Source organism: Ornithorhynchus anatinus, chromosome X1, assembly GCF_004115215.2.
Source record: "Ornithorhynchus anatinus isolate Pmale09 chromosome X1, mOrnAna1.pri.v4, whole genome shotgun sequence".
Classification (NCBI taxonomy): domain Eukaryota; kingdom Metazoa; phylum Chordata; class Mammalia; order Monotremata; family Ornithorhynchidae; genus Ornithorhynchus; species Ornithorhynchus anatinus.
The window spans coordinates 45,485,200-45,509,398 of NC_041749.1; the positions used below are offsets into that span (position 1 = coordinate 45,485,200).

Consider the following 24,199-nt stretch of genomic DNA (forward strand, 5'->3'; position numbering starts at 1 on the left):
GTGGGCAGAGGCTCAGGCTTCAGACCCCCTCCCTCCATCCCCAACATATACACTGTGAATAGCTGTGGCTTTTTATTGTAGCACAATCTCTAGTCTGTAAGCTCGTTGTAGGCAGAGAATGTGTCTGCCAACTCTGTTGCATTGTACCCTCCCAAGCGCTTAGTACTGGCTCTGCATGGGGATTAAAAAATTCTCCCTCAGTCAAACTGCAAGCCCCATGAGGGGCAGGGGCTGTGTCTAACTTGATTATCTTGTATCTCCCCCAGCACTTAATACAGTGCTTGGTACATAGTAAGTGCTTAACAAATACTATTTTTTAAAAAATCTACTGGATTTAGAGCGTGTTGGGTAGCAGTAACTAAAGCTTCCAAACTCACTTAAGTTCCCTCTGTAGTCATTCGGTTGGTCATTGCTTCCTGGATCAGTCACACAAGTCCATTTTTGATAAAAATCAATGTTGGTCACTAGCCCATCAACAGGACTTCTTGGACTGGCCCAAGTTAGGCCTGAGTAGTCACTCAAGGGCAATGAAGGATTGGACTACTGCCCCCGTGATTTTGTCCAGTAGGCCATCCAGCCAGGTTATTTAGGGTTTTCCCGGCCTGAATTTGCAAATCGAGCTCTTGCTCAAACCAGAAGGGCGGCTTCACACTCTGGCTAGTTGAGTAATGGCGTTTGCTTCTGTTTCCTCACACGTTTTCTTCCAGATGGATAGTTACCATAGCAACCCGGCACCAAGGGACACACAAGCTAAAGCACCTCTCAGGTCCACCTTTAAAAGAAACACATTTATCCCATCCCTCCACCCCTGACATACACATTGTAAACAGCTGTGGCTTTTTATTGTAGCACTATCTCTAGACTGTAAGCTCGCTGTAAGCAGAGAACATGTCTACCAACTCTTGTACTCTTAACAGTGCTCTGCATATAGAAAGCACTCAATAAATACCTAAGATGGACTGAATTCTGTCCCACACAAGCATGCACACCTCGGTTCTTCAAGGTTTTCAAACATACTCTCTCTCCTTCTCTTCAGAAACCTGATCCTTGACTCTGTCTCACAGAGAAAGAGAAATGTCAAGACCACAGCAGAGGAGAAGGCAGGGAAGAGGGGACAGTTGGGCTTCCTGTAGATTAGAACACGGAGTGACACATTTGCTTTGTGTTCCGGAAAGGCAACATTTAACCGGGAGTGGGGAGGAGGGCCGGGGGGAAGAAAGAAGTCATTTCTCATCCCTCAAGAACTATGGTGCAACACCAACAGCTCAGCCCTGTCTGTACTTAGGCTGTTTCCTGACTCTGCGCCTAATCCACGCGCTTTTGAAAGTCAAGGCTGTCCGAAGACAGAAGGTCAGGGAGGATTTTAGTCACCGATATGTATGCTAAATTGCAAACAGCCAAGCTCCCGTGTCCATGAGAATTATATGTACCAGTTGTGTCTACTAGGCAAGATTTTTCAAAATAGGTGCCCTGTTTTCTTTTAAATTGGAACCGGCTATTTAGCCTTTGTTAAAAACTTGAACTGAACCCAAATTTGTCTGGCTTTATTTTGTTTGTCTTAATTCAGGACGTTGAAAGGGTGGAACTGGGGATTTCAGAGGGACTTTGGAGATGCTCTGAATTTCCAAAGTGGCTGGGTTGAACCAGGGTGGTCTGATAGCCCAACACCAGAATCTTCATTCCTTGAGGGTTTCCAGCATGACTGGACCTAGACTGTCAGCTCCTTGTGGGCAGGGATCTTGCTACCAACTCTATGCCCTGTCTTCTCCCAAGCGCTTAGTGCATAGAGAAGTTCCTCAATAAATAACACTGCTTGATTTGAGGAAAAGCAATGGACCTTTGGTCCCTGAAATGGGATTTTTTGAAAGCCAGAGCTGAAATAACTCTTGTCCCAACCAAAGCAGTGCAGCCTGGTGAAAAGAACATAGGCCTGGGAGAGAGAAGACCTGCCTTCTAATCCCAGCTCTGCCATTTCTCTGCTGTGTGACCTTGGGTAAGTTACTTAACTTCTCTGTACTTCAGTTACTTCATCTGTAAAATGGAGATTAAATCCTCCCCCCTCGGTCATGGCTGCAACTCAGATAGTCGTTACTTCCTGGTTCAGCCGTGCAAGTCCACTGGTAAAAAATCAATGTCCATCACCAACTTAGGCCTGAGCGTTCACCCAATTGCGATGAAGGGCTGGACTACTGGCCAATGACCACTACCGGGATTTGGTCCAGTAGGCTGCCCAGCTGGATCATTCTGGATTTTCCTGGCCTGAATTTCCCAGCTCGTCTGCCTACATGAAGCAAATCCACCAGACAAGTGTCAACCCTCCATTTCATCTAAAGCTGCGCAGAACCAAATGGGGTGTGATACACAGAAAGGAGAAAAAAAGGCAAAGTTTCTGCCTTCAAAGAACCAACATTTTCATCCAGTCTAAAACTTGGATGAAGCAAAGTGGGACAGTGCTCTTTGATTTGCAAAGAGACTCTGCAGTGGACAATAAGATGGGCTCACTACTCCCGGCTAGCCCTTCTTTCACTAACTAGACCCCTGACCTTGGATCGGGTTCCCCTGTCTGTCTCGTTCTCCTAATAACAATAATAGTAATAACTGTGGTATGTGCTATGCACTTACTCTGTGCCAAGCACTGTGCTGGGGTAGATACAAGATAATCAGGTCAGTAACACTCCCTGTCCCACATGGGGGGGGGGGGGGTCACAATCTAAGAGGGAGGGAGAACAGGTAATGGGTCGTCATTTTACAGATGAGGCTCAGAGAAGTGACTTGCTCAAGATCACATAGGTGGTAAGTGGCAGAGCTGGGATTACAGCCAGGTCCTCTGGCCCCCAGGACCCATACTTTTCTCACTAGGCCCCACTGCTGCTAGGCCATTGTCCTTTGAATCACTCGGAGCCTTGATTTTTTTTTAAATGGCATCTTTTAAGTACTTACTATGTGCCAGGCACTGTACTAAGCGCTGGGGTAGATACAAGAGAATCAGGTTGGACACAGTCCATGTCCCACATGGGATTCACAATCGTAATCCCCATTTTACAGCAGAGGTAACTGAGGCACAGAGAAGTGCAGTGACTTGTCCAAGGTCACACAGCAGACAAATGGAAAAGCAAGGATTAGAACCCACGTCTTTCTGACTCCCAGGCCCGGGCTCTATTCACTACGCCACGTTGTTTCTCAATCCTGTCCAATCTCAGGGCCCCATAATGCACATCTCCGCCCCTCCCAGTGGGAAAATGGCTTCTCCATGGCCATCGGCGGGCCAGACAACCTTGAGCCTCCCAAAACAGGGATCTCCTTGGAGTCACATGACAGACCTCGCGCTGCCTTGAATAACAGTGGGAATTGGCAGCGGTTTCTCACAGCAGGCCTCTTTTTAAAACGCAAGGGCCCGTGACAGGTCTGCTTTCCGAGCTCATTCACTGACCAAAAGCCATTTCTTTCTTTCAGCGGCTTGAACTAAACCATATCTGCTGCATGGAGGCTCTTTGTGTCTGTTGCCCCTTAAGGGAGATGAAGTCATGACTTACACATCGAGGCGCCTAACAGCTAACAGGTGGTGAGCTGAGACTGTGCCAATTTCTCAAAGGAGACCTTCCACTCAGAAGAAAATCAGGGCCCTTTCCAGAGCTGTTTGAAGCATCTCGACTCACATGAGAAACATGGGGAACACCACCCAGAAATCAAAGAGAAGTGAACGCTAGGGCAATCTTGTGGAGAAAACATGCTGGCTAGAGAACCTACAGCGGGACAGGAGACCTGCTTAGTGTATCGCTTTCAATTAATCCCTCTGCCTCTGGCAACTTATTGAGTTCAGAACCGCTTTACCCGATTCCGGAAGGCTTTAACCCCATCAACCCCAATCCCTGTGTGACTCTGAAGAGCTGCCAGAATGTGGCAGGCCAGGGCAGCCCCCGACTAGGCCCCCGGGACCAACTCCGTCCGACGGTCCAACTCCCGCCATCTCCGACCCCAGCCCAGGAAGGGCCATGGGGAGCTGAGGCTGGGGAACCTCTGAGAACTTGGGTCAATGCTGCTCACCCCCAGCGGCCTTCCCCACGGAACCCGGAAAACAGTCCCGACTACATCTCTTGGCTCCACAGGAAGTGCACTGTTCCAAACAAGCTCTATTTTCCGGGCAGAAATGGGACCATGTGGCTCTCTGGCTTGGGCCCAATCCCCTCCATTGGAGTTGAACTGCTGACCCGGAATCATTCCTAGTCTAACCTGTTCTCCTTCCTACTTAAAACTTTGAGCCCATGTGGGCCCTAATTAGCTTATATCTACCCCAGTGCTTAGTGCAGTGTTTGGCACAGAGTAAAGCACTAAAATACCACAACTATTATTATTATGATGACTACTGCTACTAATAATGATAACCCCTGGTTTTCCGGCCTGCCAGTCGGGCCCCCCACGTCCCCACTGAGAACAATGATATCAACGGCTCGTGTGTGTCAGACTCCTTGTGGCTGTACATACCTGAAGAACAGGGCTCATGTCTACTGCTCAAGTGTACTCTCCCAAATGCTTAGCACAGTGCTCTAGACACAGCAGGCCCCCAGCATGGTGCACTGCATGCAGGAGCCACTGAATAAATACCACTGATCAATTCTCTGAGCAACTACTGTGGGTGGAACATTATTCTGAGACTTTGAGAGCATCCTCTAAGAGTAGTAAAGGCCCCTACCCTCAGGGAGCTGATGATCAATAGTTTCCAAGCATGAGAAGGAGTCTTATTTGGAGGGGTATCTCTTCCCTGGAGGTCAAACAAAGGTGCCAGGGTGGGAGCTGGGCGGAGGACTTGTTTTGGTTCCAAGACCACATTTCTCCAGCTGCTCCCAAGCCCCCCACCCTCAGGCCAGGGGGAAGCCCTGCAGCTCCTGTCCCAAGCCTTTTGGGGCAGATGAGGCCTTTGGGTCAGCACCCTGGCTGCCCAGAGAGGCCCGCACAAAGTACCCCAAGCATCGCACTTCGGGGGCTCTGGCAGTCAACTGGCCCATCGATCCAGGGGCTCGGTCCCTCTGGAGGGATCTCTCTAGACTGTAAGCTTCTTATGGGCCGGAAACATGTCTAATAATTCTGTTGTATTGTATGCTCTCAAGAGCTCATTCATTCATTCATTCAATAGTATTTACTGAGCGCTTACTATGTGCAGAGCACTGTACTAAGCGCTTGGAATGAACAAGTCGGCAACAGATAGACACAGTCCCTGCCGTTTGATGGGCTTACAGTCTAATCAGGGGAGACAGACAGACAAGAACAATGGCAATAAATAGAGTCAAGGGGAAGAACATCTCGTAAAAACAATGGCAACTAAATAGAATCGAGACGATGTACATTTCATTAACAAAATAAATAGGGTAATGAAAATATATACAGTTGAGCAGACGAGTACAGTGCTGAGGGGATGGGAAGGTAGAGGGGGGAGGAGCAGAGGGAAATGGGGGGAAAAGAGGATTAAACTGCGGAGAGGTGAAGGGGGGGCAGTAGAGGGAGTAGAGGGAGAAGAGGAGCTCAGTCTGGGAAGGCCTCTTGGAGGAGGTGAGTTTTAAGTAGGGTTTTGAAGAGGGAAAGAGAATCAGTTTGGCGGAGGTGAGGAGGGAGGGCATTCCAGGATCGCGGGAGGACGTGGCCCAGGGGTCAACGGTGGGATAGGCAAGACCGAGGGACGGTGAGGAGGTGGGCGGCAGAGGAGTGGAGCATGGGGGGTGGGCGGTAGAAAGAGAGAAGGGAGGAGAGGTAGGAAGGGGCAAGGTGATGTACAGCCTCGAAGCCTAGAGTGAGGAGTTTTTGTTTGGAGCGGAGGTTGATAGGCAACCACTGGAGGTGTTTAAGAAGGGGAGTGACATGCCCAGATCGTTTCTGCAGGAAGATAAGCCGGGCAGCGGAGTGAAGAATAGACTGGAGCGGGCGAGAGAGGAGGAAGGGAGATCAAAGAGAAGGCTGACACAGTAGTCTAGCCGGGCTAGAGCTCAGTAGAGTGCTCTGCATATACTAAGCACTCAATAAATACCACTGCTTGATTGACTGATCTGGGTACCCATTTGGAGACCCCCAGCAGGATGGGCTTAGGGTATCTGCCATGCTTCCCATTCCAGTTCACCCTATGGATCATCATTACCCTTTGGGAACATATTTACAAGCCCAGCACAGTGCTAAATACATCGTCATCAGACTGGAAACAGACATAACCTAACCATACAAGGAGAGCGAAGATCCCATCCTCATTTTACAGGTGGGGCCAATGAGGCCCAGAAGGTTAAGAGATTCACCCAAGGTGACCCAGCAGGCCAGTGGCAGAACCAGTATTCTGTCTTGGATCTCCTGAGTCCCAGGCCCAAGCTCTTTCCTCTAGGCCACATGGCTTAGGGACATAGGGGAGAATCTCTTAATAGTCAGAGCTGCAAATGGTGCAAAGGGTGGTACAAAGGGTGGCCAAAAGGAACTTAAAGATATTCTTTCCCAGAGGGTGGCGGGCCTTAGAAATCAGAACCTCCAGGCCAGTTCTGGGGAGCTGGGGAGGGACCACATCAGACTTTTCCACATTTTTTCTCTCCACCCAATAGAAACGACACACTGTCCTCTGGAAGCATCCTGCCAAAAGAAACAGAAAAACCGCGCTCTGAATGCAGCAGAGACTCCTGCCCCAGCCACACTCAGACTCCACCAGTGCAGCTCCCCTAACCCCACGGACCCTTGGAAGAGCAGCAGTCGTTGCTGTGGCAAGAAAACAGCTTTTCCCAGCTTTGCCTTTGCCTGCTGTGTGACCACTAGCAAGTCACTTTTCTGGGTCTCCATTTCCTCATCTGCAAAATGGGGAGGATTAACCCTGCCTCACCCTCCCCACCTAGGAATGTTGAATGAGGATCAATTGATTGTATTAAGCACTTATTGTGTGCAAGAGCACCATACTAGGCACTTGGAAGAGGACAATATAATAGACACATCCTCTGCCCACAGTGAAGGTACAGTCTAGAGAATAAAACAAAATGACCGATAACAATGATAGATGACAAAGAGAGCACTGTGGACACTCAAGGACGTCGTTAACAATCTAACAATCGCGCATCTTTAGTCCCACACCCCTGTATGAGGTGACCTTTTCAAAGTCCAGTCCAGTCCCGGGCCTTTAAGCCACCCCACGTAAGTGAAACTGTGCACTGTAAAAGCCTCAGGCCTTGCTCATTTTAAACAATCCTTCAACTAAGCCCTTTCCCCTCCACTCCCCTCCGCTCCCGCCCGCCAGGTACAGCTAATGGATGCCAGCACAACCGCAGACTGCACTGCAGAGTTCACCGGGGCTGGCTGACTTGATTTTCCGAAGGAGGAAAACGACACTTTCCTCCCTTCAACCTGCTCTCCTGGCACTTAATTCAAATTAACTTTTTTTCCTCCTCTTCTCAGGCAACAGAGAACCTGGTGTTTCCTCCCTTGATAGTTTACACTTCACTGTTACACTTAACGGCTTACAGATGTTTCCCTCCAAAACGCACTTGAACCCGGCAAACCTAACTGCTGCCAGACGGTGCTTGATTGAGTGCAGTGGGTGCAGAGGGGCTCAGCCCGGCAAGCGGCCTGAGCCTTGGGGTTTGGTAGTGGGTTAGTGGCCCCCATGCTGTTAGCAAGACTGGGCTAGGGCCTGATGAGAATAGTAATAATATTAATAATGATGTTTTTTGTTAAGTGCTTAGTATGCACCAAGCAATGATGATATAGAGGGGTGGGCAATTCCTGGACTCGGGAGGGAGGAGGTGAGTTTCTACTTTACTCTCCCAAGTGCTCTGTCCCCAGCAGAAGCTCAACTAATACCACTGATTGATTGAAGGTCCCTGAGCCATTGGAGAGAGGATGGATAAGAGGTAGGAGAGTCCCCATGTCAGGACACTGCTTGGGGGTGTGGAGGAAATAAAGGAAAGTCGGTGCTCAAAGCCCACACCGGGTGATGCCTTCTTTGAACCCGTCGCACCCAACAACCAGAATCTTGAAATAAAGCAAGTGGTGATCTCATTGACAATGCTGCCTAGAAGCAGCGTGGCTCAGTGGAAAGAGCACGGGTTTGGGAGTCAGAGGTCATGGGTTCAAATCCCGACTCTGCCACTTGTCAGCTGAGTGACTGTGGGCAAATCACTTAACTTCTCTGTGCCTCAGTTACCTCATCTGTAAAATGGGAATTAAGATTGTGATCCTCACGTGGGACAACCTGATGACCTTGTATCTACCCCAGTGCTTAGAATAGTGCTCTGCACGTAGTAAGCACTTAACAAATACCAACTATATATATATATATATATATGTATATATATATATCAGCTCGGCCAGGAGGAAAACTGAGGCTGGGGGAGGGGTCAGGGGCAAAGGATGGCTCAGAGGCAGCTCCCAGAGCTGGGAGTGGTGGAGTTCCAGGGGCAGGTCAGGGAATGACAAGGATGGATCTAGGGGGCGGGCGTGATAAATGCAACAGAAGTGGTTCCGGGGGCAGGTGGGGACGATGAGGGTGGGTTTCGGGGGCCGGAGCCCATCGCCAAGGTCCTAGCTGTTGGTGCCAATAATTAGGTCTTTGAAAAAATGGGCTTTAAGAGCAAATGACAGTTGGAAAGTTAATCTTGGAAAGTTAATCTGTGGAATACCAAGTTACCCCCTTGGCCGTGCAATTATCAAGAAGCACAAGGACACTGCTTCCTTTAAAGCACGGTGAAAGGTGGCCTTTAGCATTCACTCAATCTGTCAACTTACTGGGGCTTTGGGAACCAATCGAAATGCCAGAATGTTGCTCCTTCCAAGCCCTATCCCTTCCCTCTGCCTCAAAGAGAGATAGACACATCATGGTTTTACAAGCTCCTTGGCTTTGTTTTAGACAAAATTCTTCCCAAGAGCAGTCAGTCAATCTTATCAACTGAGCAGTTACTCTATCAGAGCACTGTACTAAGTGCATAGGAGAGCACAATGTAACAATATAACAGACACATTACCTGCCCACAACAAGCTTACGGTCTAAAGGGGGAGACAGACATTAATATAAATAAGGTTATACATATGTACATAAGTCCTATGGGCCTGGGAGGCGGGGATAAATAAAGGGAGCACTTCAGGGCGATTCAGAAGGGAGTGAGAGAAGAGGAAAGGAGGGCTTTGTCAGGGAAGGCCTCTTGGAGGAGATGTGCCTTCAGTAAGGCTCTGAAGGTGGGGAGAGCAACTGTCAGTTGGATATAAAGGGGGAAGGCATTCCAGGCCAAAGGCAGGATGTGGGTGAGAGGTTGGCAGTGAGACAGAGGAGCCTGTGGGACAAAGAAGTGCATTTTGGTCTCCCCCATTGGGAACTTTGCCTTTCCAAGGGAATGTCTGAATTGGAGAGGTGGTGAGGAGGTGGTGAGGGGAGGACTATTTTGCAGACCCTGGATTTGTATTTTACAAATAAGCACACACAAAGGAGGTCACTCAGCTGAAAGTTAAGTCTTTCCATCCAACCCCATCTGTGCTGAGCGGGAAGCACCGTTGACAGTGACCCACCCCGGGCTGCTTACACCAAGGAATGACTGGTCTTGGTGCCTTGTCCAAAGCAGCAGGGGTGCAGGGCCTAGGGAGAGGGAACATATTCAAAACCAAAGCTCCAATCCCAGCCAGGTGGGGATTGGACCTAGACTGTAGATTCCTTGAGGGCAGGAAGTACAGGAGAGTGCTCAGCCCACAGTAAGCACTCAACACCATTAATTGAATAAATATTCCTGGATGGGGGTTCAGTGGACAACAGACACAGTAGCCCACATTCAGACCCCACCATGCTCACTGCTCCTCTACCTGCTTCCCTTGCCGGGACTTGAACCGCTTCCCCACCAGCCCTCAGCTCACACTCACCTTGACCCTGTACTTCTGTGATCTCCATTTTGGCTATTTCCCCTCATTGACTAGCCCATCCTGAGGCCTCTGGCCCACCTCGAACCCAGAGGGTATTGATCGGAATGGGATGCACTGGACTCAATGCTTGGGAAAGTCTAGGACCATTCCCAGTCCCTGCTGATCTTAAAATCATAAAAAATATTTACAAACAGTGGGAGCAGTATGAGAACATAGGCCATGGAGCAAATATGCATAAATTGGGCAAATTGACTATACCTAAGTGCTGAAACTGCAATCCCATTAGCACAAGCTATAGGGATTGGCTTTTGACTTGATATAACTTGGGTTGTTGGAAATTAATTGGAAAAGCCATTCTGGAGAAGGTGGGATTTTAGGAGGGCTCTGAAGATGGGGAGAGCTGCTTGAAGCTATCCCACTCTACCGACATCTCTTATCAATCAATCAACGGTACGGATTGAGCTTCTCGTAGGCAGGGAACATGTCTGCTAACTCTGTTGTACTGCCCTCTCCCAAGAGTTTAGTACACTGCTCTGCGTATAATAGGTGCTCAATAAATACCATGGATTGACTGATCTCTTACTATGTGCAGAGCACTAACATAGTGTTTGGGACAGTGCAATATAATGGAACTGATAGAAATGTTCACTGCCCACAAGGAGCTTACAGTACAGAGGAAAAGACAGGCAATAAAATAAAGTAGGGCTATGGGGTTGAGGGTGAAGTGAATATCAAGTGCTTGAAGGGTACAGATCCAACTGCAAGAGTGACACAGAATGGAGAGGGAGTAAGGGAAATGAGGGCGTAGTTGAGGAATAATATTGTCATATTTCTTAACACTTACTAGGTGCCAAGTACTGTACTATAACAGTGAGGTAGATACAAGACAATCAGGTCCCAGATGAGGGAACTGAGGCACAGAGTAGTAAAGTGATTTGCCCAAGTTCACACAGCAGGTAAGCAGCGGAGCCGGGGTTAGAACCCAGATCCTCTTACTCCCAGGCTCATGCTCTTTCACTAGGCCACTCTGATTCCTCTTCCAAGAGGAAGGCCTCTTGGAGGAGATATGATTTTAATAAGGCTTTGAAGGTGGAAAGAGTGGTCATTTGTCATAAATGCAGGGGGAGGGAATTCTAGGCAAGAAGGAGAATGTGGGCAAGGGGTCAGTGGAGAGATAGACGAGATCGAGGTACAGTGAGTAGGTTGACATTGGAGGAGCAAAGTAAGTGGGCTGGGTTTTCTTAGGAAATCAGCAAAGTAAGATAGGAGGGGGCAAGATGATTCAGTGCTTTAAAGCCAATGTCTGAATAACTGTTTGATGCAGAGGTAGATCATTGGAGGTTCTTGATGAGTGGGGAAACATGGACTGAATAGTTTTTTAGAACAATGATTCAGGCAGAAGAGTGAATATGGACTGGAGTGGGGAGACAAGAGGTAGGGAGGTCAGTGAGGAGGCTGGTGCAGTAGTCAAGCCAGGATATAAGTGCTTGGATCAGCACAGTAACAGTTTCGGATGGAAAGAAAATGAAGGATTTTTAGCAATGTTGTGAAGCTAGAACCAATGGGATTTGGTGGCAGATCGAAAATGTGGGTTGAATGAGAGAGATGAGTTGAGGAATTCATTCATTCATTCCATCGTATTTATTTAATCCTTACTATGTGCAGAGCACTGTACTGAGCGCTTGGGAAAGTACAATACAACAGTAAACAATGGCACTCCCTGCCCACAATGAGCTCACAATCTAGAGTGGGGGAGACAGACTTCAATACAAATAAAATTATAGATATGTACATAAATGCTTTGGGCCTGGGAGGGGGGAAGAGCAAAGGTATCAAGTCAAGGTGTCGCAGAAGGATAATGCCAAGGTGGGAAGATGAGGAGTACTGTTCTGAACTTGTTTAGTTTGATGTGTTAGCAGAACATCCAGGTAGAGATGTCTTAAAGGCAGGAAGAAAATGAGACTGTAGAGGAGGGAGGTCAGAGCTAGAGATGTAGAATGGGAAACATCTGATCTCAGGTCCTCATAAGGACCATCCATTCAACCAGTAGTACTTATTAAATGCTTACTGAGAACAAAGCCCAAACACGGGGGCTGGGGGGATATACAAAGATGAAAACTAAATATAATCTTTGGTCCACATGGGGCTCACATCATCATCACCATCATCAACAGCTTTTATTGAGCATGTACTGTGTGGAGAGTGCCATACTAAGTGCTTGGAAGGGCACAAAAGCTTTAGAAGACATAATCCCTACTCTCATAGAGCTTGCAATCTAGCAGAAGAGCCAAACCCTTGACATTCTAATCCATCATTCTCCCCACTCCTCAAGAACCTCCTGTGATTGTCCATACACCTCCGCAAACAGTAACTTCTTGCCATTGACTTTAAAGCATTCAATCAACTCACCCTCTCGTTGGTTTTTATTAAAGCCAACCTCGATCTTGTCTTTCTCCCCACTGACCCTTTGCCCATGTCTTCCAGGTCCTGGAACTCCCTCCCACTTCGTATCTGACCATCACTCTCCCTACCATAAAAGCCTTATTAAAATAATACCTCCTCCAAGAAGCCTTCCCTGACTAGCTCTCATTTCTCACATTCCCTCTCCCTTCTGTGTCACCCATACACTTGCATCTGTACCCATTAAACACTTGGTATTTACCACACCTCAGCCCCACAGGACTTCTGCACATATCCATAATTTATTTATTTACATCAATGTCTCCCACTCTAAACTGTAAGCTCTTGTGGGCGGGGAATACATCTCCCAACTCTGTTGTACTATTCCAAACACTTAATACGGGTGCTCTACACCCTGTAAGTGTTCAATAAATATCACTGATTGATCAATTGACCACTTGCTCCCCCCTTTTTTTATGGTATTTGTTTTGGGCTTACTGTGTGCCAGGCACTGTACACTGGGGTAGATACAAGCTAATCAGGTTGGATACAGTCCATGTCCCACATGGGGTTCACAGTCTTAATCCCCATTTTACAGATGAGGTAACTGAGGCCCAGAAAAGTGAAGTGACTTGCTCAAGGTCGCACAGCAGACAAGTGACAGAGCTGGGATTAGAACCTAGATCCTTCTGATTCCCAGGCCACTAGGGCTTGCTGCTTCTCTAAGACTTCTGATGCCTCCTCCCTGCCTCAGGCTCTGGGGTGCAGACCAGGGGTGGGTGGGGGAAGTCCCAGAGAAGGGCCTGCTCTTGGACTCCCACTTTGCTGAACCCAACCAACTCTAAACAGGATGACAGGATGAAGGATGTGATTTCAATCCACTGACCAGCTGTTGGGTTTCTTCTAGTATTTTGGAATCTTAAATGCAGGCATTCTGCTTGCTTGCAGATTTAGAAATCAAATAGAAAGCTCCTGCTCACAAGAAGGCATGCTCTGGAATCTATGTTCCTCACAAGCAGGGAGGGGTGGAGACAGACCTTTCCATACAGGTTCTGGATGGACTTAGTGTGTCTCCATAGGCCTTTCAGGATCACTCGCCTGTCTGTTGATGCATGCTCTGATTCTAGCTAAACTCTTCCTCATGCTCCCTCAAGGCATTAATAACACGTACTTTTATCATATGTTCCTAAGGAACTAGAATCCAGTAGAGTTGCCCAGGATACGTGACTGAATGAGCAGGCGAGCAGAACCCCTCGGTGCAGAGTAAGTGGAACGGGTTCAGTCAGGGTTTTCTGCCGAAGTAGAAAACACTGCTCTACACTAGGAAAGAGGAGAGAGATGAACCCAAGCAGGATGATCCAAAAATACAAACGCGGACAAATGTAACAGCAGCTACAGAGGTAGAGGGAGCGAGGAGAGAGCTAATAGGAGTCAATGTGAGCCAACGGGATGTGGGTGTGATCAGTGCCCAGGGGCTGGGGTTGTGGGGGGAGGGGATGGAGAGGTCTGAGCCCAGCTTGGAAAAAGGAGCTAAAACCTGGGATTCCAGACTGACGGCAAAGCACAGAGATGCAATTCCCAAATTAAAGCTCCTTCCACTCCCTGCCCCCTCACTACACTGCATTCAGTTCTACACCAGAGAGGTTTATTCCTCTTCCTCAATCCAGCTCATTGAGCTAGCCGGCCCACTCCCCTGGCCTGGGCCTGTTTCAGACAACATCTCTGCTACTGCCTCTGATCCAAAGCCTCCTTGCTCAGAAGAACAGGGTCTCGTCCCCACAGCATGGAGGAAGTGGAAGTGGTGGGGATATTAATGGACGGCCCAGAGAGCCCACTTGGTACACTGTACCCTGTATAAAGCCCATTGAGAAAGTTCCAGAGAAGCAAGAGATATGTTCCCTGCCCATGGTGAACTTAGATTCTAGTAGGGGAGACTGACAAAAATATTTACAAATAGAGCAATCAAACTAAATGGTTGGCCATACAATTGATTACACCTAGATACACAAGCACTGAGAAAGGGAGAAAACTAATACAGAGTCGTTAGAGGTGGCTGCTGGGAATATAGAACGTGGGAGTTCGGAATTATTCAGGGAAGACCTGTTGAAGAGGTGGCATTTTAGGAGGGCTCTGAATTTAGGGAGGGCTGTGGCCAGGCAGATTTGGGGAGCAGGAAGTCCAGGAGGGGAGAACAGATTGAGGGAAGGAGAGTTGAGAGTGAGGTATATTTAGCAGTGCGTTTGGTAGGATTGAAGCAAGCGAAATTAGGTGTAGCATGTGAAAAGATTACCCTATTTATTTTGTTAATGAGATGTACATCACCTTGATTCTACTTATTTGCTATTGTTTTAATGAGATGTTCATCCCCTTATTTATTGCTATTGTTTTTGTCTGTCTCTCCCGATTAGACTGTAAGCTCATCAAAGGGCAGGGACTGTCTCTATCTGTTGCCGATTTGTACATTCCAAGCGCTTAGTAAAGTGCTCTGCACATAGTAAGTGCTCAATAAATACTATTGATTGAATGAATGAAAATGTGACATGGGGAAAAAGTTGACAGCCTTGAAGCTAAGAAGTGAAAAGGTTTGGCTTCAAGCAGAAGGAAATGACCAAGGAGGATTTTGAGGAATGAGGGCTGTGTATTGAACAATGCTTCTAAAAGATGATCTTGAAGACGAGATGTTAAACAAAACAGCTAGCCAACTAAGCAGCTAAAGAGCCAGAGAAGCAGTGTTGACTAGTGGATAAAGCATGGTTTGGGGAACCAGAGGAACTGGGTTCTAATTCTGGCTCTGCCACTTTTCTGTTGCTTGACCTTGGGCAAGTCAGTTCTATGTGCCCCAGTTACCTCAACTGCAAATGGGGATTCAATACCTGTTATCTCTTCTACTTAGACTGTAACTTCCTTTAGACTTAGACTGTAAGCCTCATATGGGACACATATGGAAATACAAATATTCTTGTATTTCCCCCAGAACTCAGTACTGTTCTTGGCACTTAGTAAGCACTTAACAAATACCATTATTACAATTATGCAACACAGCTGAGTGGGAAAAAAAAACAAACAGGTTTACTCCCAGCTCAACTGTGCGACCTTGGACAAGTCATTTAACCTTTCTGGGCCTCATTTTCCTCATCTGTAAAATGGGGTAATGAATCCTGCTTGTTCTCCATCATAGATTCGGTGCCATGGTGGGGCCAGGGACTTTATCTCCTTTGATTATACTTGACTGCACCCTATCATTCAGCACAGTGCTTGGCATGTAATAAGTCCTTAATAAATGCCATAATTAAGCCACCACCTAAATTTCATATCCAGGACAAGGAGGCAAGAGACTGATGGCATCCACTGTTTCAACGAGAAATAACTTACTTCTGCCAGAGTCAATGCAAAGATCAACAGGCTCAGGAAATGCAAGTTAATAAGGAATAACCTAGGCTAATAATGTCCACGTGGTAACAGTAAATGGGAATATCAACTGGAAACAGAAGTCAGTGTCTGCCTTGAATCACCCATAAAGAAATGAATGAAACACTGTGAATCTCGAGCCTGTTCCCTCCAGGTTCCATTTGAAGTGCAGTCTGGGCATTCTGCACTTTGTAAGTGGACAGCCACAGGGCTTTAATTAAGCCAAACACCGTCTCCTTTGTAGTAAAATTGCCATTTGATTGAGATGCAGAGATGGAAGAGGGCCAGGCAGTGGGATGGTGGGGGAGGGAAGGAAGGAAGGAGCAGGAAGGGACTCCTTTCTCAGGCCTGCTTGCTGAGAATTTATATAAGTTCCAGCTGACATGAAAAAAAGACTGTGCTGTGCTTAATTGATAACATTACTCATTCGTGAGGGAAAAGGCACCTCTAAAAGGGGGGGGGGGGGGGGGCAGTAAGGTGGAGAGAAGGCAGGAGGAGGGAGCAAAAGACTAGGTGTGAATACGTGACTGGAGTGAAATCTTGAGCAGGAGTGAGGTGTGGAGTGTGAAACAGGCATGGTATGAGCACATGATGTAGAATAAGAGAGCAAGTGTGTGACATGGAGGAGAGCACAATGGAGAGAGCGAGAGGGGCTCGGAGCAAGAGTTAGGGCAAGACAGAGGTGGAGAGGGGGGGGGGGGGGGCGGGGAAGAAAAGTTACAGGTGAGCAGATGATTGGTTGCTCATGTCTCTTCCGGGAAGGAAGGCCCGGCCACCCCTCCAATGAATCGCTTGCCAGAGAGAGGAAAGGAAAAAGACCAACCCCATAGATCCATCTGAGCAGGTCTGGAGATGGTTACGTTTCATCAGACTGACAGACATAAATGTCTTTGGGGAGGCTGAAGTTTTTGAATCCAGTTGGACTGATTCGGTTTCAGGGGGCCTCTCCACTTGGATTTGAGTCAATGTGTAAATGGCAATTTTTGTCTTTCAGCCTATTCCATGTCAGTTCAGACTGACGAGTTTCTCTCCCGCCTAAATAGATCTACACTGAGGGGGAGATTGTAAAACTGCTTTATGGGCTCTTGATACTTTTATTGAAAAAGATTTGGAGAGAGTGTTTTTATAGAACTTTCAACCGTTACTCCTTGGTCCCTTTCCTCTGTGTTCATGGCAGTTTCAATAAAAACGATATGCAGTTTTGCCTCCCCAGAGTCTTGCTATTGTAAGGGAGACTCAAGAACGCCACCCAAAATTCCTTTCAGGCCAAGCTCCACGCCCCAGGAAAGCAGCCCAGCACCCCACATCACCCCGCCCCGATGTAACACTGCATCTCACACCTTCACCAGATTCTGTGGCATAGGGAAGAGCCCATCAAGAGCCCATTTATTGAGCGCTGTGTGCAGAGACCTGTACTAAGCACAATTAATACAACAGAGTTGATAGACACAGTCGTGCCCATGACACACCCCCAGAAACATCCAAAATCCCTGATTTCTCCCCAGGTAGTTTGACCCTCATGGAGGTCCTCTGGCCTAACACTTTAGCAGGTCCTCAGCCTTGTTACAGTTATGCAAAGGGGGAAAGCCTGGTAATGTCTTAATTAGAAATGTCATAGAACAGGCAGTTGCTTAGAAAAGGCGACTTTCCCTGAGAAAAGCAGCAGGGGAACATGAAAGACCCCTGAATTTTCCCATCACCACTTCCACCTAATCAGTTAATTACTGGTATTTATTGAATGCCTCCTGAATGCCGAGTACTGTACTGGGGGTGGGGGGGGAGATCAGGGGTGGAGCATCGCTGGAGTCGTCTGAGTCCCAGATTGAAATTACTGTTCTGGAACTCGAATGGGTGTTCCTAAATAGTTTTCCCCACCACACATGGGTCACAAGGCGGGCCAGAGGGATCAACCTGGAGAAGCAGCCTAATGGAAGTGGCCTAATGGAAAGAGCATGGGACTGCGAGTCAGAAGGTCATGGGTTCTACTCCTGGCTCCGCCACTTGTCTGCTGTGTGACCTCGGGAAGGTCACTTCACTTCCTCTGTAAAATGGAGACTGAGACTGTGAGCCCCACATGGGACAGGAATTGTGCTCAACTCAATTTGCTTGTATCCACCCCAGGGCTTAGCCTGGCGCACAGTAAGTACTTAACAGATACCATCGATATTATGAAAGGCAGCCACCAAGCATAAACCAGCATCCCTTCTCCAGAGTGCTCCCTTGTTTCCAGATGCTCCTGATCCTCCTCCTCTTCATCTCCCCTCACTGTTTTATGGAATTCTGAACCCCTACCCTTTTACCATAGAAAGCCATGGGATAACTAAAAGGTTAAGTACACTGAAAATCATCAACTCCCCCAAATTTGCTGCATTTCAACTGATGGGCAAAATGGAGTTTGTTCAGAAGCATAGGGAACAAAGCTAACACACGATACTTTTCCCTCCCATAGGCTCTCTTGCATTTTACCTTCCACTGCCACATTTTGCTGGCACAAGGCCAGTTTCTGCAAATGTCCGTAAAAAGCATCAGGAACCACACTCGTTTTTCAAAGATTTCCAGACGCTTTACAAATAAATGTCCTCCTAGTTGGCTACTCCGGGGAGCATGGGGCAGAGATTCTGGTGGGAGGAGATCTGAGCCCACGACCCTCACTCAACTGCAACCTCTACACACATTTGTTTTGGAAGAAAGTAGGCATGTGCTGGGGATTCCAGCTTTCAGTTTTTTTGGCTTTACAGCACTCACTTGGCTCTCTTCCTATTTATGCACTCTCTTTTTCCAGTAGACCCCAGCTTACACTTTTCATTCCCCTCAAGCTAATCTATTTCTTCCCCACTACAGACTACTTGCTCACCCCCACCCCCATCCAACCAAAAGACCACAGCTTTTCCCTCATCAAAGCCCTCCTGAAATCCCATCTCCTCCAGAAGTTCTTTCCCAATTAACTCCCACTTCAGGACACACTATCTACAAAGCACTAAAGAATTCAGAACCCCTTGCAGTACTTGTATACATCTTATACATTGTATTACTTCCTCCTAGATGCAACTTTCCCCGGCATATTGTAAATAAGGACAGGGATCATGCATATTCATTCTATTGGACTCTCTCAAGCACTTAGATAAGTGCTCTGCACACAGTAATCGTTTCATAAATATTGCTGATTGATCGAGAGGTTTTTCATGTCTCCCTACATCAAACATAAACTCCTCAGTCAGCTTCAAGGCTCTCCATCACCTGGCCCTGCCTTACCTATCTGCTCTCTTCTCCTGCTATTCCTCAACTTGCTCTTTGCTTCTCCTAAGCCAACCTTTGAACTTTTCCCCCTCTTGACCATCCCACCTCCATCTCTTGTTCATGCTCTTACCCTGGATTGGAACACCCTCCTTTTCCAAATCTCTAATCATAGTCAAAACCCTGCCTAAACCCTACCTCCTGACAGGGCTTCCCAAATAATTTTCTAGCACCCCGAGCCAAATCACCCTTTGGCCAATCCTAATAGTTATGAACTTATTTTAAACCATCTTTGGCACTCTTATATGTCTATTCAGTTGTACATTAAATTATTTATTTTGACTACTCCTGTAAATGTTTTATGTTTGTCAGGCCCAATAGAGTGTAATATCTTTGCAGGCAAGGAATGGGTCACTTCTTTATTATGCATTTCCTAAGACCGTGCACTGCCCCAAGTAGGTGTTCCATAAATACTACAATCACTACTAAGTTGTAGGAGTACATGGGATATAAGCAATTTCAGAAATCATCTGGTGAGAAATGAGCCTATACAAGTGTCATGATATAAGAGGGAGGGAGAGTGGGTATCATGCCCATTTATAGACGATGACACTGAGGACTAGAGAGGTCAAGTGACTTGCCCAAGCAGGCCAGGAGGAGAACTGAGATTAGAACCCAGGTCTCCCAACCTATACCCTTTATGCTCGACAGACTGGCTCCCTATCTAGGAGGTGTGTGAGAGTACAGGATACATGGTGTTCAAGGACACAGCCAAGGCTGTCAGGAGGGCCATGTCGTGGTGATCCTTCACACACTTATTCCAGATGTCTCCTAAGTCTTTCATGGGAGATGGATGATTTGCACTCAGTTTTAAATTGCAGAAGGACACAGACAACACAAAAGCCACTGCTGACCCTCAGGATTTTATCATTCTGGGCCACTTTTCCCCTCCGTCCCCTCCCTTCCTCCTAATAATATCCTTCCCATGGAGAGTTCAAGTGGTTGGCAGCTACCACCCTGTACATTTCCGTTCAGATCGGGTCAGGAGCCAGGGTTTCCCAGGCTCGACTCAGGCCAGCTCTCTGCATACTTCTCCCCAACAGTCTTCTTGGCTACCCGAGAGTCCATTGTCCACCCTGGTCCTGGCAGAGATCCACCCCCTTCCCCATGAATGGCTGAACGGCATTCTCCCCTTCCATTCTTCACCCATTCCACAAGGCCCCAACCTGTGGCCCAACCTCCAAGCAGATGTGCTTCTCCTTCCCTCTCCCCTGCTCAGTGGCACTGTGGACTCCCTCTCCAGGCTTCAGATGGCCTTGAGTAGCTACACAAATGACCTATGTCCCTGTCTTATTGGGTGATGAGGAGAAGAAAGGCTATTCAGAGAGGTCTCGCTGGCTTTAACTTCTTGATTAAGGGATGAAAGCACTCAGAGAAGGGCCTTATAAGACCTCTGTGGTGTGAGATGAAGACTTTGCCAGACTTTAATCAGGCAGAGGGAAAGGAAAGGAGAGACAAAAATTCCTTTTTGGAGGGAATCCCTGGGGAGAGGAAAGACGGCAAGGGAATTGTCTGAATATAACTAAGTGGAACATAAAATCCGACCGCTAACATCTCAGAAGACTGAGGTATAGAGAAGAGTGGAGGAAATGCCACTAACTCTCTTTTCAGGCACTAAGGCAAAAATAAACTCCCAGGGACTTCCCCTCCCTCTCATATGAGGCACATGGTTGTTTTGCACAAAAGTGCTCAACAGGTGCAACAAACACTGATAGATGGGAACTAACATGTTGGAAGTATCTATTATTGGTTTTTGTTAAGCACTTACTAGGTGCCAAGAATGTATTTAGTGTGGGGGTGGATACAAGATAATCGGGTCGATCAAAGTCCCTGCCTCTCATGGGGCTCAGCAATTAAGTAGTGGGATAACGTATATTTAATTCCCATTTTACAAATGAGGAAACTGAAGCCCAGAAAAGTAAAGTGTCTTGCTAAAGATCACACTACAGGCAAGTGGCAGAGTTCGGATTAGAACCCAGATCCTCTAACTCCCAGGCCAGTGATCTTTCCACTAGGTTATGCTGCTTCCGGAATCTATTTAATCTGAAGGGCCAGTTTCAAAGCACTGCAGGGAGGATTCAGAGTCTGGGGAAGTAGGTGAACTGTTGGCTACTGTAGAACGGGGGTGCTGTCAGGGGCAGGCTGGCCATTTTGCTGTCCACAAAAACTAAACTTAATGATGGTTATACTATTAAACGGTTAATAGATGTCCACCCCATCTGACCCACACTTACTGCAATTTGGGGGGAGTCTGTGGTTAGAAACATCTAGAGCATTCCATGAGGTGGGCAGGCCCAAGAGGGATCCTAAAAAAGAGAGGGCTGACAGGGCAGCAAAGCCCGCAGTGACTACTGAAGCAACTACCTGAGCAAATAGCTGCTAATCTACAGTGCAAAACTGGAGCATCGGTGTCTTGCTGTGGATACTTCGGCTGCAAATAGATTCTGAGCATAAAATTCTTGCAGGCACTTTTCAATGTGCTACCCACTGACGGACTTGGGTGTACCACTGCCCAACCGCGAACATAACTGGAGTGAACCAGCGACACTGCCCAAACCACTAGCATACAAATCATTTCCTACACACAGGCTCTCAAGACCAGACTTGCTCCTAATGTGTCTGTCTCCAATTATATTTAAGCGCTTACTGTGTGCAGAGCATTGTACTAAGCACTTGGGAGAGTACAACAGAGTTGGTAGATCTGGTCCCTGCCCACCATGAGTTTACAGTCTAGTCCAGCCCTCTTCCCCACCTTCTATAGTCATTAAGCACTTACTATGTGTCAAGCACTGTTCTAAGCGCCGGGGTAGACACAAGCTAATCAAGAGGGACACCTTCCCTGTCCCACATGGGTCTCGCAGTCTTAATCCCCATTTTATAGAGAAGGTAGCTGCGGCATAGACAGGTGAAGCGACTTGCCCAAGTGCACACAGCAGACAAGCAGCAGAGCCAGGATTAGAACCCAGGTCCTTCTGACTCCCAGGCCCGGGGCTCTATCCACTAGGCCATGCTGCTTCCCGCATAGACTGGGAGCCCCTCGAGGGGCAGAGACCGTGTCTTAAGCCCACCTGTTTACTTTTTCCCAGTGCTTAGTACAATGCTCTGCACACATGAAGTGCTTAATAAACACTATTACCTCTACTGTTGCTATTATGGGAAGACCTGGAGAGCTGTCAGGCCCTGTCAGGGGTTGGGGAATCTCCCCAGTCACAGTTGGGGTGGTTTCAGCCAGGATTTAGTACTGAGTCCCTGTCCCATCCTGCAGAGATCTTGCATTCTTGATAGAGACATCTTTGGCATTTTTTGTTTGTTTCTCTAGACAAACTGTGGATCCCCCTTCCTTGACCCCCTTTAGATTTGCTGCTCTAGGCCAGGGCTGACCGGGCCAATGGGGAAGCCTGCCAGGTGTGTCGATTGGGGAAGCCCACAACACATGAGAAGCAGCCCAACACCCCCCTCCTCCTTCTGCCCTGCCCCTGAGGGCTAGGACTGGCTGGGGATCACCACTCCCTCCTGTGGGGGGAGTGCCTTGCCCCATTGCTCTGCTCCTCTACCTCTGCTGTGACCAGGCAATGGCTCAGCGGGTATTCTCCTGCAGAAGGGAGTGCTCTCTTGGTCATACTGGTGGAGCTGAGCAGGGTCCAGGTGGCACTCTGGGACCCTTTCCAAAGTTAAAGACTCAATCCTCGGCAGAGGCTGTCCTCTCACAAGGCAGGGATGGGGGTGCAAAGTATTGAGGAGGCCTCTGGGGAGCCAGTCCTCACGGTGCTCACAAGACAATCAGAGAAACACCCAAAGGGTCTGCTCAGTTCTGCCAGGAGCGTGTTTTCACCAGAAGACTGGCTAGCATGCTGTTAAGGAATCGGGGACCCCTCTCCACCAATGCAGATAGTGACACTGGAAAGAATTGCTAGCGTACAAGTATGAATAAATAGTGGAGGAAGAGGAGACCACAGTGTGAGTTTTTTTGACTGTGGCGTTATGTTAGAATGCAACCCTGATGCCCTTGAGAACTGGGTGCGTATCTTCAAATTAGAGCAGAGCAGCCTGGCATGCGGGGAGAAGTAAATCAGGACACCATGACTCTAGGCCTGTAATTGTCACCTTGAGGCAATGCGGGACCTTCATCTCCTCTGGCTCTTCTTTTTGCTTTTCTGAGGTGAAATTAAGTAGGGAGTGAAGCCTACTGACCCTCACCAGGGGACTGGGAGAATGTGAGTGAAATGCTTTGAGACAAATGTGAGAGGAAAATTTTAAGTGCCCAAAACAAAAGGGAAAAAAAAAAACAAAGCGGGAGAGGAAACACTCCTTTGGACTCCTTGATGCCTTTGGAGCTTCTTCCCCTTCTATTTAGGAGGCAAATTCTCCCACCTGAGCTGCTCCGAGACTCACCACCACCAACCCTGTCTTCCGCCATCCCTCACAAGATCGTATTTGTTGTCTGTGCTTTGTTTCATCTCTCCTTATGTGTCTGGCACTTTCATTCTGTGAGCCATGGACAATGTCTAATTACCACCTCTCTATCCTTTTCCAGCACTTAGTACAGTGCTCTGTACAAAGTCAGAGCTTTATAAATGCAATTACTACTCCTCCTTGGGCCTTTCGGGCTATGGAAAATGGATTGTGTGGTGGAGCCTGGTTTAAAACAGGCACACAACCATTTAAACCGAATCCCTCCCTACTTAGCAGCTGCTGTTTGTGCCCTCTATCCCAGCACCACTAACCATGACTCATCTGTAAACCCAGTGCAATGCAGTAGCTAATTAAGAGAACCTCTCTAAAGAGCCCGTGGCCGGAGGGAGGGTAGAGGTGGGTGTTTTCAGAAGGAATAGGGTGGCATCTTCAACTGCAGTGACCTGCCTGTCATATGACATCGGAGGGCTCGGATTAGGAGAAAGTAAGGCAACAAAATACCTTTGGGGTTTGTTTTTGTGTAGCTAAGAAATGTGACCCTTTGTGTGTTGGGGTTTTGTGAGATCATGGTAAATTGTCCTTCCTCATTTTGCATGAAATAGCACTTCTCCCTGCATCATCATCATCATTATCATCATCAATCCCTTGTTAAGCACTTGCTGTGTGTCAAGCAGTGTAAAGGACAAAGATTAGGTCAGGAGCAGAGGGAAGAAAAGGTAGAGACCAGAACCCTCCTTCCACATCCAGGCAGGCCATTGGGCCACTACATTCCTTGCTGCAAAAGCACCTTTAGGCGGCCATCACAGACAAGACCCTACCTGAATGACTG

At 47.7% G+C, this 24,199-nt stretch overlaps 1 protein-coding gene across 4 annotated transcripts in view; it reads right to left on the bottom strand.

The window, feature by feature from the left end:
* LOC100073594 (core histone macro-H2A.1) overlaps positions 1–24,199 on the bottom strand; it is a 99,053-nt gene that overhangs the window by 47,638 nt on the left and 27,216 nt on the right. The window lies entirely within an intron of this gene.